Genomic DNA, 13,911 nt, shown 5'->3' on the forward strand with positions numbered 1-13,911 from the left:
ACCTATTTCTTGATCATGACTTTAAAAACTTTTTGTAGAATAACAAATTTTTGAACAATCAATTGAAGAATAAAAACAAAAAATACATTATTTCTTATAGAATACGGGTAACAATTGTTAAGAATTACATTTATTGTTAAAGAATAAAAGTAAAAAAACTTTCAAAACGGGAAAGAAAACATCAAAATCTAACAACGACAATAATACATTCTAAAAGAATAATGTTGCTTAGAATCACTTTCAATTTTGTGGTCCGTTCTTCAAGCATCAACTTCTGTGAAAACAAAACCAAATTGTAGTTTAGATTCCAATAATGCATTAGCAAATGAAAAATAAAAAACTAAATTCCTTTGGAAAAATATGTGGACTTGTGAATTGCACCAAAACCAACAGAATTGGAATTCGTGATTCCATTCCAATAGAATTGGAATCTCACCAATATCATCCATTGAATCATCTACATAAACAAATTGATTTTTATCATATAAGAAGAAGTAAATTTGATATGAAAATAGTGACAAACTACCTTCACTTTCAAAATAGTCAAAATAGTGGTCAGATTTATAAAGTCTTTTAAAGATATAAAAAGATGCCAAGAAGTAAAATGCATTTATAGTGTATACCTCTAGCCTTTTTCTTAACTTATCATGCCCTTTTAATAGCAAATGCACAGGAATATAACATGATAGGAAGATTATCTATCCTAATGCCAGAACAAGAACCCTGAGATATGCACAAAAAATAAGCAAAGAAACCAAATGTTCAATTTCTCATTATGTAGAGTTACATACAACAAACAGTTACCTTACAGGGAAAATAATTCCATATCTAACTACAACTCCCAAACACCATAAAGGGAATAAATATATATTCCAGTTCCAAGGCTCTGGAGGATTTAATTTGAAGCATCGTGTGAAAGAATCCTGCTCATGCAGATGGAATTTGGTTAGACACAACTAAAATCATGAATCCTCATCATTAGGGAAGGAAAAAAACGAATTCAAAGTGCAGAAAGCATACTAGACACAATTGTAACAGTGTTTTTCAGATGATAAAACATCTAGTAGATCGAATGAGTCAATTCGCACGGATAGAAGAAGAAACATCAAAAATCGAGGCAAAATTAGAAAGGAGGATAAGAGGAAAACAACACTTACATCGACAATGGCACTAGCCGCCTCCGTTAACGTCTGGGAGATGTCCAGCAAATCGCGCCTACACAAAAATATGCAACCAATCGATCAAGATTTCCAAATAAGAATATACACATATAGATTGATAAAATAGTTTGATGGATAATTGAATGGTTACAATGGTTAATTTGGGTTGGGTCGGAATGATTGAGCAGTTGTTCTTGCAGGTCAAAAGAAATTGAAAAGGTCTCGAAATCGTAATTCATACCTGTAATCGAAATCGAGCATGTGTTTGGAAGTGTGATGTTCAGGGCAATGGAATCGTGATTGGGATTCTGGGCACTTCAAATGGTTAATTTGGGTTGGGTCGGAATGATTGAGCAGTTGTTCTTGCAGGTCAAAAGAAAAGTCAAAATTGATGATTTGTAGATGCCAAACTGCGAACGAACGAAACTAGGCTCGCACTCTGACCCATGAACATTTATTGACTGTGATTCACAGGCGAACCTATTCTTGGGTTTGAGGTATAATCGACGGCCTTGGAACGAACCTGGAAATGACGGTGTTGGCGATATTCTGTTTTGGAGCTAGGGTTAGGGAGGATCGAATGGGATAAAATACAGTATTGTTGATTGTTTTGAAAAGGGATAAAGGTAGGTCAAAGTAATTATCATAATTATAGGAGTGTATTTGTAGAAATTATTTATCAAATTACTAAATTACCCTTATTTATTTGTTTGATTATTTATTTATTTTTTAAATTTTGATTGGCCCACATTTATGCATACAATAACACAATAATTACTTTAAACACCTGAACCTATCTATATATAGGCTTAGGTTATTATATTCAAAGTAATTATTGTGTTATTATATGCATAAATGTGGGCCAATCATTTTACTTATTTTAATTAAGTGTTTATTACATATTATTGAATTAAATATAATTGAAAAATACCATCTAATTTAACTAGAAGGGTATTTTAGTCAATTAATACATATTTAATAAAGGAAATTTGCATATTATAAGGGATCATAGATTCTATTAATTTTAAAAATCCGATTTTATGAATTATAAGGTTTTTAATTCGGACATTCTGACAGAATATGTTTGAGTATGTTCAAAAATAAAAATATTCTTGAACCATAAAATAATAAAAATATTCTTGAACATATTTCTTGATCATTACTTTAAAAATTTCTTGTAGAATAACAAAATTCTCGAACCATCAATTGAAAATTTTTTAAAAAAATTAATTAATTCTTATAGAATACATGTAACAATTGCTAAGAATTACATTTATTGTTAAAGAATAAAACTAAAAAAACTTTCAAATCTGGAAAAAAAAACATCAAAATCTAACAAAGACACTAATACATTTTAAAAGAATAATGTTGCTAAGAGGCGTCGTTCAAATTTTGTGGTCCGTTTTTCAAGCATCAGCTTCTGTGGAAACAAATCCAATGAATAAATTAGTGAGAAAATATCAATATTCCATTCCAACATAATTGGAATTCGTGATTCCATTATTATAGAATTGAAATTCATTTACCAATAATTATATTAATTCGGGTAATTTTAACAGAATATGTTCATGATTATCATAAAAAACATTCTTTTCTGATAGAATAGTATAAACAAAGAAATACCATTCAGTTGAAGCATTTTAGCGCGCGCTTGGTGTGCATCAAAACAACTTTCAATTTCCTGTAAAAATTAGACAATCAGAACAAATTTCCAATTCAACAAAAATATTACACCTTGTTTACAAAGAAAACATTTGGTAATAAGATTAAATAGACTGTTGAATGTTAGTGATTACGGATAAGTTTGTACTGCAAATTCTGCAATAGCCGTGGATTTCACTAAAAAATAAGCTACTAATTGCATACATACAAAAGGTAAAAAGCATCACTAATATCACAATTTCCAAATCCCCAAATAGTAGATCCAGTAATCGAAGTCACAAAACTTGACTTAATTGATCGATTAACGAGCTGTTTTATCAAACATTATCAACACCGATATAAACTCTAAAGCAACAAATGGTGAAATGGATCACCTAGATTATTTATTACCTTCATGCTGGTGCTTCTGATCTTGTCGTCGGGGTTGGGGAAAGAAGCCACAATCGCCAAAAGATCCACCGAAACACCACCAAATCCAAGCTGTGTTGTTAACACCATAAATATCCAATCATAATTAACATATATCGTGATTATTAATCAAACAACTATAACTATCCACATCAATTACAGGCTCATATTTGCTTGAACTGCCGTATATGAGAAAGCAGCAAGTGGAAATACGTACCACGATTGGACTATCAGCCATCATCCCTCTTACTACCGACCGGTTACAAATCCAAGCCACCCTTTACCCTTTACCTGAATCTGCCGGAGTCGATGGCAGAGGAGTGTGTACGAGAGGGAGATGAGAGAGAAAAGGTTGGGGGCGACGATGAATAGAAGAGAAGAGGGAAGAGGCGGACGTGAGGATATATACTAGAAATTGGGTTTTAAGACTGATATTCATAAATTAAAGGGATATTAATTGATTTATATATTTACCATAATTAATTAAATGTAAGATTACATATTTACCCTTTTGAAATGATTGACCTACATTTATTCATACAATAACATAATAATTACTTTAAATACCAGAACCTAGCTCTCTCTCTCTCTCTCTCTCTATATATATATATATATATATATATATATATATATATATATATATATATATATATATATATATATATATATATAATAAAAAAGAAGAAGGGATTGTAATATCGTCTTTATGGAGTTATGGGCAAGTTTGTTACTATTATGAAAGTTCCAACTTACCTTTCATTTATGTCGATTCATTGTTCCTTTAATCTGTCGTGTCTTAGTTGTTGGCTTCTCGATCACCATCATCGTCCTCACCACCTTTAAGAGAAAGACATTCATGTTTTGGAAGTATATATGTTGCATCTAATTGACATATATGTGTAGCTTAAAAATATGGGTGTGTGTATGTGTGATATGTATCTAAAGATACTATGATTATTGGAATCCCTATGATGGGTCAAGGTAAGAGCATAACATTTGAAAACTTTTTGATAGTTTTTTTACCATTTAGGAGATTTTTTTAAAAGATAATTTTAACCATTAAAAAAACTTCAACCATTTATTAAAAACAACAAATTATGTAAGTAGACTTCATATAACATATGAGAAAAATAATGATAAATTAGTTAATTTATAAGAAAACTTTTGTAACAATCATATGAGAATATATTTTTATTAAATAAAGGTTAGTGGAAAGTTAATACGATAAAAATAATAATTTTTTAAAAGATTAAACTGTATATAGAAATCGGGATAAAAGATGAATCAAGCGAAGTGTAGATTTAAAAGCATTGACGTTAATTAGCAAGATATAGTTTGTATAGCATGTAAAAGTTGTTATAAGTTAGTGACACACTGTGTTATCGTTGGATTCTATCCCCAAAATCGAATTGATGATCACAAACAACTAATAACAATATACATGGACAATAGTTAATCTCTAAAAGACTAGGAGATGGATTAGGATCCAAATGAGAGTCCATCTACACCAGTCTGCACCCTAAAGCTTTAATCCAAACAGGTTGTGGATGTTAGCCCACCTAAACATTTAGCAAACAAGAATCGGCTCCCCTTGAGTGTGGTTTTCCTAATGCTTGGCTAGCAACAACAAACAAGAGAGACAAGAAAAATCCTTCTCTATTTCTCGGCCAACCAAGTCAAAACAAAAATGGCCGATTATTTCTTTCTCTACGCTAGCAAAAAGGAAGCAAATGGAGGTTAATGTTTTTCCTTTTCACTTGGTAGTCTAGGTAATTGTGATGGAGGTCACGCCAAAGTGAGATCAAGAAGCCGGCTATTTCTTAAGCCTCGTCAAAATTGGATAAAACATTTTTTTTTAAATTCAAAACCAATATTTATCCCATAAGATTAGGTTTATAATATTAAATTGTTTGGATTACAAGATAAGAGTTTAATTTAAATGCTTACATATTAATCCCTATCATTTACTACTTTATACCTAATTCACCATCTTATGATGTCCTTTCAAAAGTGGTCTTTTCTAATTTGCGCTTGAATTGTGTTTTATGTGCAACGGTGCAACCCAATATAATTATGCATTTTAATTGGTAAAAATAACTTATAAGGATAATCCATTATCATTTTTGTTTATATTTGATCATTTTTTAACACCATTTATTAGTGAGTTTTTGAATTTTGATAAAAAAAACCTTATGACCGACAATAATCGGTATTGTCGGTTTCATTTCCCCAAATCTTATACAAGTATTACGTGGCACATTGTGTGGAAAAGAATTGATTTACACCCAAACCCCTACCTGTTACGGTGGATAGAGTTTAATCACACCAAATCTTAACCTCTAATGCAATCGACCGTTGTAATCGTCAAGAGTTACCGAAGAATAAAAAAGACTATGGCTTCGAATTCATCTCCAAGTAGGGGTGAACATTTGGACCTTTGGACCAGAACGAACCTGGATTGACCTCAACAGATCCAGTCCAAGGTCCACCAATTTCTGCAAAACCAGTCCGATCCAAGAGTCGGTCTGGTCCGGTTCGGTCCAAATACTCACCCCTACAATCATAATAGATAAACTAACTTTCGATAGGCTTCAACGAGTTGTACCATATGCATCTAAAGTTGTATCGGTCCAACATGTACAAGAACCGGAAAGCCCAGAACTGAACCGGCCTCAACCGGTCTGGTCTGGTCCAAGGTCCACCAATTTCTGCCAAACTGGTCTGGTCCAAGAGCCGGTCCGGTTTGGTTCAAATGCTAACCCTTATCTCCAAGTAACTTACTGATCGTTGGTGTTCACTACAAAGGTATGTTTGTGCCTAAACCTCTTGTGTATTTTGAGCCTCGTAAAACATCTGTTAGGGATGTGGATTTTAGTTTGATGGTTTTACAAAGTTTGTTGGATTTCTTGAATAGTTAAATAAAAAGAGTTGTAAGGATGTGTATTACTGCCCCAAAGAGATTGGACAATGATGTTGATTACAATCACTTACTTGAATATGATTATGCTAATGAAAATAAGATAAATGTTAATGTTGACCACCAAAATGAACCCATACTTGACTTTGGTTGACGAGGAACTATCATCACCTGAAGATGAAGCAGGCACTATATATGTTGATTCACAGTTGTCTGATCCTTTTTGATATGATCATAAAAATGATGAAAGGGTTATAACATTAGACAAGACAACTGGGGATGTATTTTTGAACAAGCTTTGTGAGAAATCAAGTTGGAGAGTATAGATGTTGAAGTTAGACCCAAATAAAGGTGAAGAGAATCAAACACCTTGGAGTGATATGTTGGAAAATAACCCGTTAATATGGCCATTTGATTATTTTGTAATGTTTTATTATGTTTGGTACAATTATATTATGTACCGTAATATTTTCCATAATGGCATGACATGTCCCCAGACTTAAACATATGTAGTATGATGAATATGCCATTTTCTCTATAACTCAGGGGACTAAATCAGTGAGGTTCTATAACTTACCCATAATGTGAAATTTGATTAACTAAACACACAGTTATAAGAGATCCTATGAGTGAATATTAATTGGCTCATCTCTTATATTAATAAATTTCTCTATATATAAACACCATAACCTTATATGTGTAATCCATCGATTAGATTGGTCAATAAGACAACATTACAGGAAGTAAAAGAGAATCATGAAATCTTCATCCTAAAAATCAAGGGAATATCATCTTCTCCAAGTAAGTGTTCTTTATTTTATTTAAAGTTTATCAAGTTTATGTTGAATTGATCCTGTGATTATGCCTATAACTTCAACATGATAGTGCATTTTGTTTATGTTTTTGGGTAGACAAACACATGGGATCACCTTTTGAAATGACACACCTTTTGTACTTGCACAACATTTGTAACTATTTTTAACCACATGATACTTTTAACCAAATTGTAGTATCATTTGATATATATGCAATGCAACTGTGTCATTAAGTCATTTGTTATTTTATTCCATTATATGTCATTAAGTCATTAGGAATTAATATGCTATTCTATTTTATTGTGTCTTTAATTCACTAGGAACCAATTAAACAATCATTAAGCCATTAACAACCATTAACTTATATGTCATTAACCAATCAAACAAGCATTAAGTCATTAAGTCATCTTTTATGTAGAACTAAGTCAAACAACCATTAAGTGTAACACCCGTTTTCCCGATTTGAATTGAAGGCTCAAGGATTTCGTAGATAAGGTTTAGGAAAACTCTTGTGCCATGACGTGGTAGAGTGTTTACCATGGCGTGGCCACATCACTTAAACGAGGAACACGCCCGAATGCTCACCACGACGTGCTAAGGCATTCACCACGACGTGATGAACGCTTCATCTCCAATGTTAGGTCATTTTCTTCAACCTCCATCCTCCCAACTCAAACCCTAGCCTCCATTCATGGTTTTGAGCTTGTTTTCTCGGTTTTAAGCATGTTCTTTTGGTTTTGTGAAGCTTAAGGAAGAAAAGACTCCATATGGCTGCCAAGAAGCAATGAGCTAGCTTAGATCCATCATATACTTCAGATTTTTGAGTATTTTGAGGTATAAAGTTCATACCTTGATCTTTGTTCTTCTAGATCTAAGTTCATGCTCATTATGGATGGTTTTGGTCCCTTTTATGTATGCTCTTGGAGTTGAGGAACTCCAGAGCTTGATAGGGAACTTTTGTGGTTATTGGACTTCTGTTAAGTAAGAAAAAGGGCCATGCTTGGGTTTTCTTGAATCCATGCACAAAATCCTAGCCCTTAGAGTGCTTAATGGACTTAGGGTTTAAGATCTTGCGTTGTGGTCATGTCTTATTGGATAAAGTTGGAAACTTTATCCATTAAGTCATTGAGGAGAACCAGATCTAAAGTTATGAGCCTTGATATGTAAGGATTAAGCTCTTAATGAAGAGAAAACTTTCTGACCGAAACCATGATGTGGCCAAGGGAGGTCCACAACATGGTGGCGTGTTGTAACACATCTGTTTTGTCTGGGCATGGCCATGGCCTGGCGGAGAGCTCACCACAGTGCGGTGGCTATTGACCGTTGACCTTTTGACCAGTTTGACTTTTGGTTAAACTTGGATAGAATCGAGTATTTGGATAAGGAATGGTCTCGGTTTGGCATTAGGTAGCTTGGGTTAGCTGTTATGTTGTTAAGGTTTTGTCGTTTAACTCAGGTGAGTTTTCTCACTTTACCTTGTACTATAATATGGATCCTTTGTATGATAGGATGTTGGTATGCTGTAGGGTTCTGTTAGGTAGGTAGATTTGTTATAATTACATGTGCTTGTTTTTTTGGTAGTTTGTTGTTATATGCATATGTCGACATATTATGGATAGCTTGAGGCGGTCTAGCTGTGTGCTGAAGGTCAAGATGCCTGGGCGGTCCAACTTTATGATATAGGCCCAAGGAGGGCGGTCTAGCATCATGATGTAGGCCCAAGGAGGGTGGTCCAACTTTACGCTGAAGGCCTAGGTGGTGGTCCAGCCTCGTATTGTAGGCACGATGTGTGCATACATTGCGTGTGAGGTATTTTGGGGAATTCACTAAGTTTTGGATTATGGTTGTGGATTAAATGTTTTTCAGGTACTTTGATAGTTCGTGGGAAGGCGAAGACATGACTATACACAACCATCAACAGTTTGATGATTTGAGATTCTGTGATACTTTTCTTTATAACTCTGATTTTGAACTATGGTTTACAAACAAAGGGTTTTTCCGTGAATATGTATTATGAAAATATGTGTTTATTCTAGTTTAAAAATGAAAAATTTATTATGAAAATTGGAACGTTACAAGTTGGTATCAGAGCCTTGGTCTGAGGGATTTGGATGAACATTCGTGTGATTCCAAACTCATACTAGGATCTAAGAATTTTCACAAACATTTTCAAAAAGAATTTTAAGAAAATATTTGGGTTAGAGACATGGACTCGGTTCCTTGTCACGTTCTTGTCTGATTGTTAGCATGGGATCATGAACATGGATCTATGACTCGACTTTAGTTTTAACAGGGAAGATACTATGTTTATAGTCAGCCGGAGCTCAGACAAGAAAGTGGTTCCCAAAATATCCATGTTTATTTCCAAAATATCCATGTTTATTGCATATATCCATTTTAAGTACCCCAAGAGCTCTTGTTGACATCCACGACTCCAAGCTTACCCTTCATGTAGAAGACGAGGAAATAACTTTTGAAATGAACCAAAAAGTGGAAGTAAACGAGCCAAGATATGAAGTGTCAAAGATGGATGTTATGGAAGAAAATTTTGATGAGTTAAATGAAATAGAGAAGTTAATAGAGGAAGAATTGAAGACTTGGGAGAAGCCCCACGTAGAGAGAGTAGAACGTACCAAGACTCGCGCCTCGGTTCCCATAATTTTTGAAGTTTTCGCCTTTACAACACCAAATTCTCAAGTGAATGAAGAAAGTAAAGAAGAAACTTTGATTTCATGTGATGATGAAGAAGTGAATAAAAAGGAGATCAAGATTGAGAAGATGGGATTGGAAACCAAGGGACAAGAAAGGAAATAAGAAAAGACAAAACTTATTAGAAGAAGCAAGGGGATGAAGCGCAAACATGAAGGAAGCGCCACTCAAGAGAAAAAGGAATACTCGAAAAAGGCGTACAAAAAAATAGTTCAAGCTTACAAGAGAAGATGGAAGGAACAAAAGGTGAAGAGTGAGGTCCCGCTCCCAACCGGCACAATGTAGGATGGGAAGGAGTCCAACTCACGAATCCATAGAAAGAAGCGCATCTCGGGAGGCAACCTGATGTTTAGAGTTTGCGTTTTCTTTTCTTCTTAATTTCATTTTAATTTTAGTTATTATTTCTAGTTTTATTTTAGTTTAACCGAATGATCATGCGTTTCTCTAGATTTTGATCTTATTTTTTTTGTAGTGTTGAAAGAAAGTGATGTAGTGAAGGAGCTTAATTGGAAAAACCCGGGAGATCTTAGAAGACTAGAACCCAAAAGCCGAATTTTTGAATAAGTTTGGGGTGCATATCGGGAAGAGTTTGGAAGAAGAATATTCTGTAAAGATACCACGGGGTGGTCATCATCATCACGCCGTGACAATTTAGATTTTCGTGACCAAACACGTTCAGACTTATCACCACGACATGGTCATTTATTAACACGGCGTGGTGTTTCAACTTTTCGCGACCAGATTTTTCCATCAACTACACCACGACATGACGTTACATTACCACGTCGTGGTCGGGCGTCAGTACACTATTTTGACATTTTCCGCACGATACTTTTTGAAGACGCTAGCCTTCGGTTCACATTTTTCCAGCACATTTGAATTCACAAGAAAAGAGTCCAGAAGTACTGTTTCCAGTTTTGTTTCGAGATGTCCACCACACGAGACAAATGAAAACCAAGGCGTGGATGAGCTGTTCCCATGCCATAGTCAGCTGAAGAAAGGAAAGAGAAGAAAAATCAACCTTGCCACTTCTGTCACAGGGGAGTCTGTTCATTTTTCTCCCTTTTTTACTTGTTATTTATTTATTTTGCTTAACATGCAATGGGGACATTGCATGAATTAAGTGTGGGGTAGGGGGTTGATTACATTAGAATCCAAGTATGATTTTAGAAAAAATGCATTATCATGAAAAATTGCTAGGTTAATTCAAAAATTTAAGGTAAAATTTAAAAGCAATTTTCATTATTAGGATTCAATGCTAGTATTGTGTGGGATGATTCAATGCGAACCGAAATGTTTAGTTGAGCCAATATATGTTATAGAGTATTTGTGGCTTCCCCATCCTAGTGAAATCATGGAACAAAAACACAACCTTTCTTAGTTTGAGGGACGCAATATGTTTAGCATCGTGTACCACAAATGTATCCAAGAGAGCTTATGTAGTCATTGCACATTAGACTAATACCTCTAATCAATAAAGGTTGAAGTTAAATCCCCTTGCTTAAGCATATGTTTTTTCTAGGATTTTTAGTTTTGAGTGAAAAAAAAGCGAGGAAAGAAAAAAAAGAAAAAAAATGGAAAAAAAAGAAAGATAGTTGAAAAAAAAGTTGTAAAAGTTTTAGAGAACAAGAATCTACAAAGATATGAAGACGAAGAAATATCATCATCAAAGATTCAAAGGAGAAAGTTGTCAAGTTATTTATTGTATTTTTTTTATTTTATAGGTTATTTTTCCATATGTATGGTTGGTGGTTTAACAAAATATGCCTTGAGGTTAAGAAATATTTCTGGGGATGGATTCGGAGGGATGCATAAAATGAGCGTTATTCAAAAGAAGTGGGCAAGTGTTTATGAATATTGTGAGTATTTAGGATTATGGAGGTTCTTTGGAAAATTTAGACATAAATACATGCGTTGCGGTCTTGGAATAATGGCTGGGTTCAATTTGGATTGTCTTGTGCGGTATTGGTATTTTAAAATTCAGTTTTGCTTGGGGGCAAGCAAAAGCAAGTGTGGGGTATTTTGATGTGTGCTTATTTAGTTATATATTTCATATATTATCTTTATATTTTATGCTACATTTTGAGTTAATTTCAAGAAGAAAAGGTACTTATTATGTTTGAAATATGTTTTGTAGCAGAGAAGACATGGTAGGGACAAAAAGGAAGCATACGATGAGCTGGAAGCAGGAAAACGGGAGATAAAGCAAAAAGAAGACAAAGAAGGATGGTTGCTAGACAGATCGACCCCTCGTCAGTGTTTTTGGCATATCTCATGACTCGTAACTCCGATTGACGAGATTCAAAATGTTCTGAAAACTAGAAAGAATTTTGGACGACTTTATTTTTTTGAGAAAATGTTCATTCCCAACAAACATGTAGTGGTGATCACAAACACGCCGTGGTGAATGGAATCTTCGCGGTCTTTGACGCTGACTTGGAGAATACAGGATTTCAATGAAGAACACGCCGTGTTGGCCAGATTTTAGGAAAGTATATATTCGAACATTAGGTCGAATTGGGGGAATTCCAACTGACTTTCTGGAGAATTTTTGCGACAAAAACCCTCTGGAAAACCCTTGGAAGAGAAGAAATCGTTTGGAGCTCAAGAGTTGAAGAGATATAGAAGAAAACAACATTGATTCTTTCGGTTTGCTAGTTCTAATCATGTCTAGTCTTATTTGCATTGATTCTTTGTGTGTTTCTATCCTAGTTATGGGCTAATCACCCTAAACTTATGTTAGGGATGATGAAACTCGAACCTATGTGTTGATTTTATGCTTATTTGACAATTTATTTGGCTTTTCTTGTGTTTGATGAGTTATAAACCTAACATGTTAAAGTTTTAGCTTTTATTGCCTTCCATTCAAATTATGAGTAGTTGATGAACATTATTGCCGCATTAACTTGATTCTAGTTGTTTATAACCAATAAATAATTAAATCTTGTGATTGACCAAATCATAGAGTTAGGTAAATAAAGTTAATAGCTTTAACTATATTAGAGAGCATTAATTATCCATGTTAAGTGCTTGAATTATTGTCTTGACCACAAATTAGTAATTATCGATTTCACCATTCATAGTCCAATTTATCTTATTATGAGTTTTGTGTTTCACCTGTTCTTGACCATTGCATGGCAATTCATAAATTGATATATCTAGGTAATTGATCATAATAACTAGTTAATTAATTTGAAGCCAACATAATTTGTCTAGTATAAATCAACCATAGGAGAAAGGGAATTCCAAACTAACGGAAGTGATCTTTAATCTTGAAGTAAAATTCGTTTTCTTTGCTTGTTTAATTGTTTGATTTATTGTTATTTGATTTAAGTTCTTTTGATCTTGCAAAATCAATAAAAACCCCCAATTTACTTGTTTTATTTAGTTTAGTTGTCGTAGTTATTTTATTAAATAGAATTCCGTTCCCTGTGATCGACACCCAACTTCCCAAGCTATTCTATTATATGACTAGGTACACTGCCTATAGGTGCATTATTAGTTTTTGTAGTCAGATTTATAAATTTAAAACTAATAGGTACATTTGTATACATCAAGTTTTTGGCGCCGTTGCCGGGGAATGACTTATTTTATTACTTATTTAATTGTTTTTAGCTATTCAATCCTTTTTGTGGGGTAAAAACCGCAAAAAGTTATTTTTAGCATTAGTTACATAAATTTATATCTGAACAGTAACCACGACGTGGTTATCTTCAACACGCCGTGGTCACGGTGCTGTTAGTTTATCGTTTAGCTAGTTTTTATTCGTTTTACGCGTTTTTGTTTTGTTTTTGTTCCAGTAATTTGTGACCAGGAGATCTACTCTCAATATCGTGCCGCCATTTTATCAACAACATAATGACAAACATAGCGGATATGACAATGGAAGAATACAAGAAAAGGATACGCGAAAGCAGACCGGGCCTCGTACAACCTGCAATTCCAAATAATGCCAATTTCGAACTAAAAGGACATATCCTTACCTCATTAAACGGTGTTCCATTCTACGAGAAAGATCATGAGGATGCCTACAAGCACATTGACGAGGTCAATGACATCGCCGACTACTTTAACATTCCAAATATGCCACGTGAGACGATATTGCTTAGGATGCTCCCAGTCACCTTCAAAGGAGCGGTGAAGGCTTGGTTGAAGGCACTTCAACCCGATGCATTTACAACATGGGAAAAAAATGCATGAAGAGTTCATACATCAATTTTTCCCACCATCGAAAGTCGCG

Source organism: Lactuca virosa, chromosome 3, assembly GCF_052849685.1.
Source record: "Lactuca virosa cultivar CGN04683 chromosome 3, Lactuca_virosa_CGN04683_v6, whole genome shotgun sequence".
Classification (NCBI taxonomy): Eukaryota; Viridiplantae; Streptophyta; class Magnoliopsida; order Asterales; family Asteraceae; genus Lactuca; species Lactuca virosa.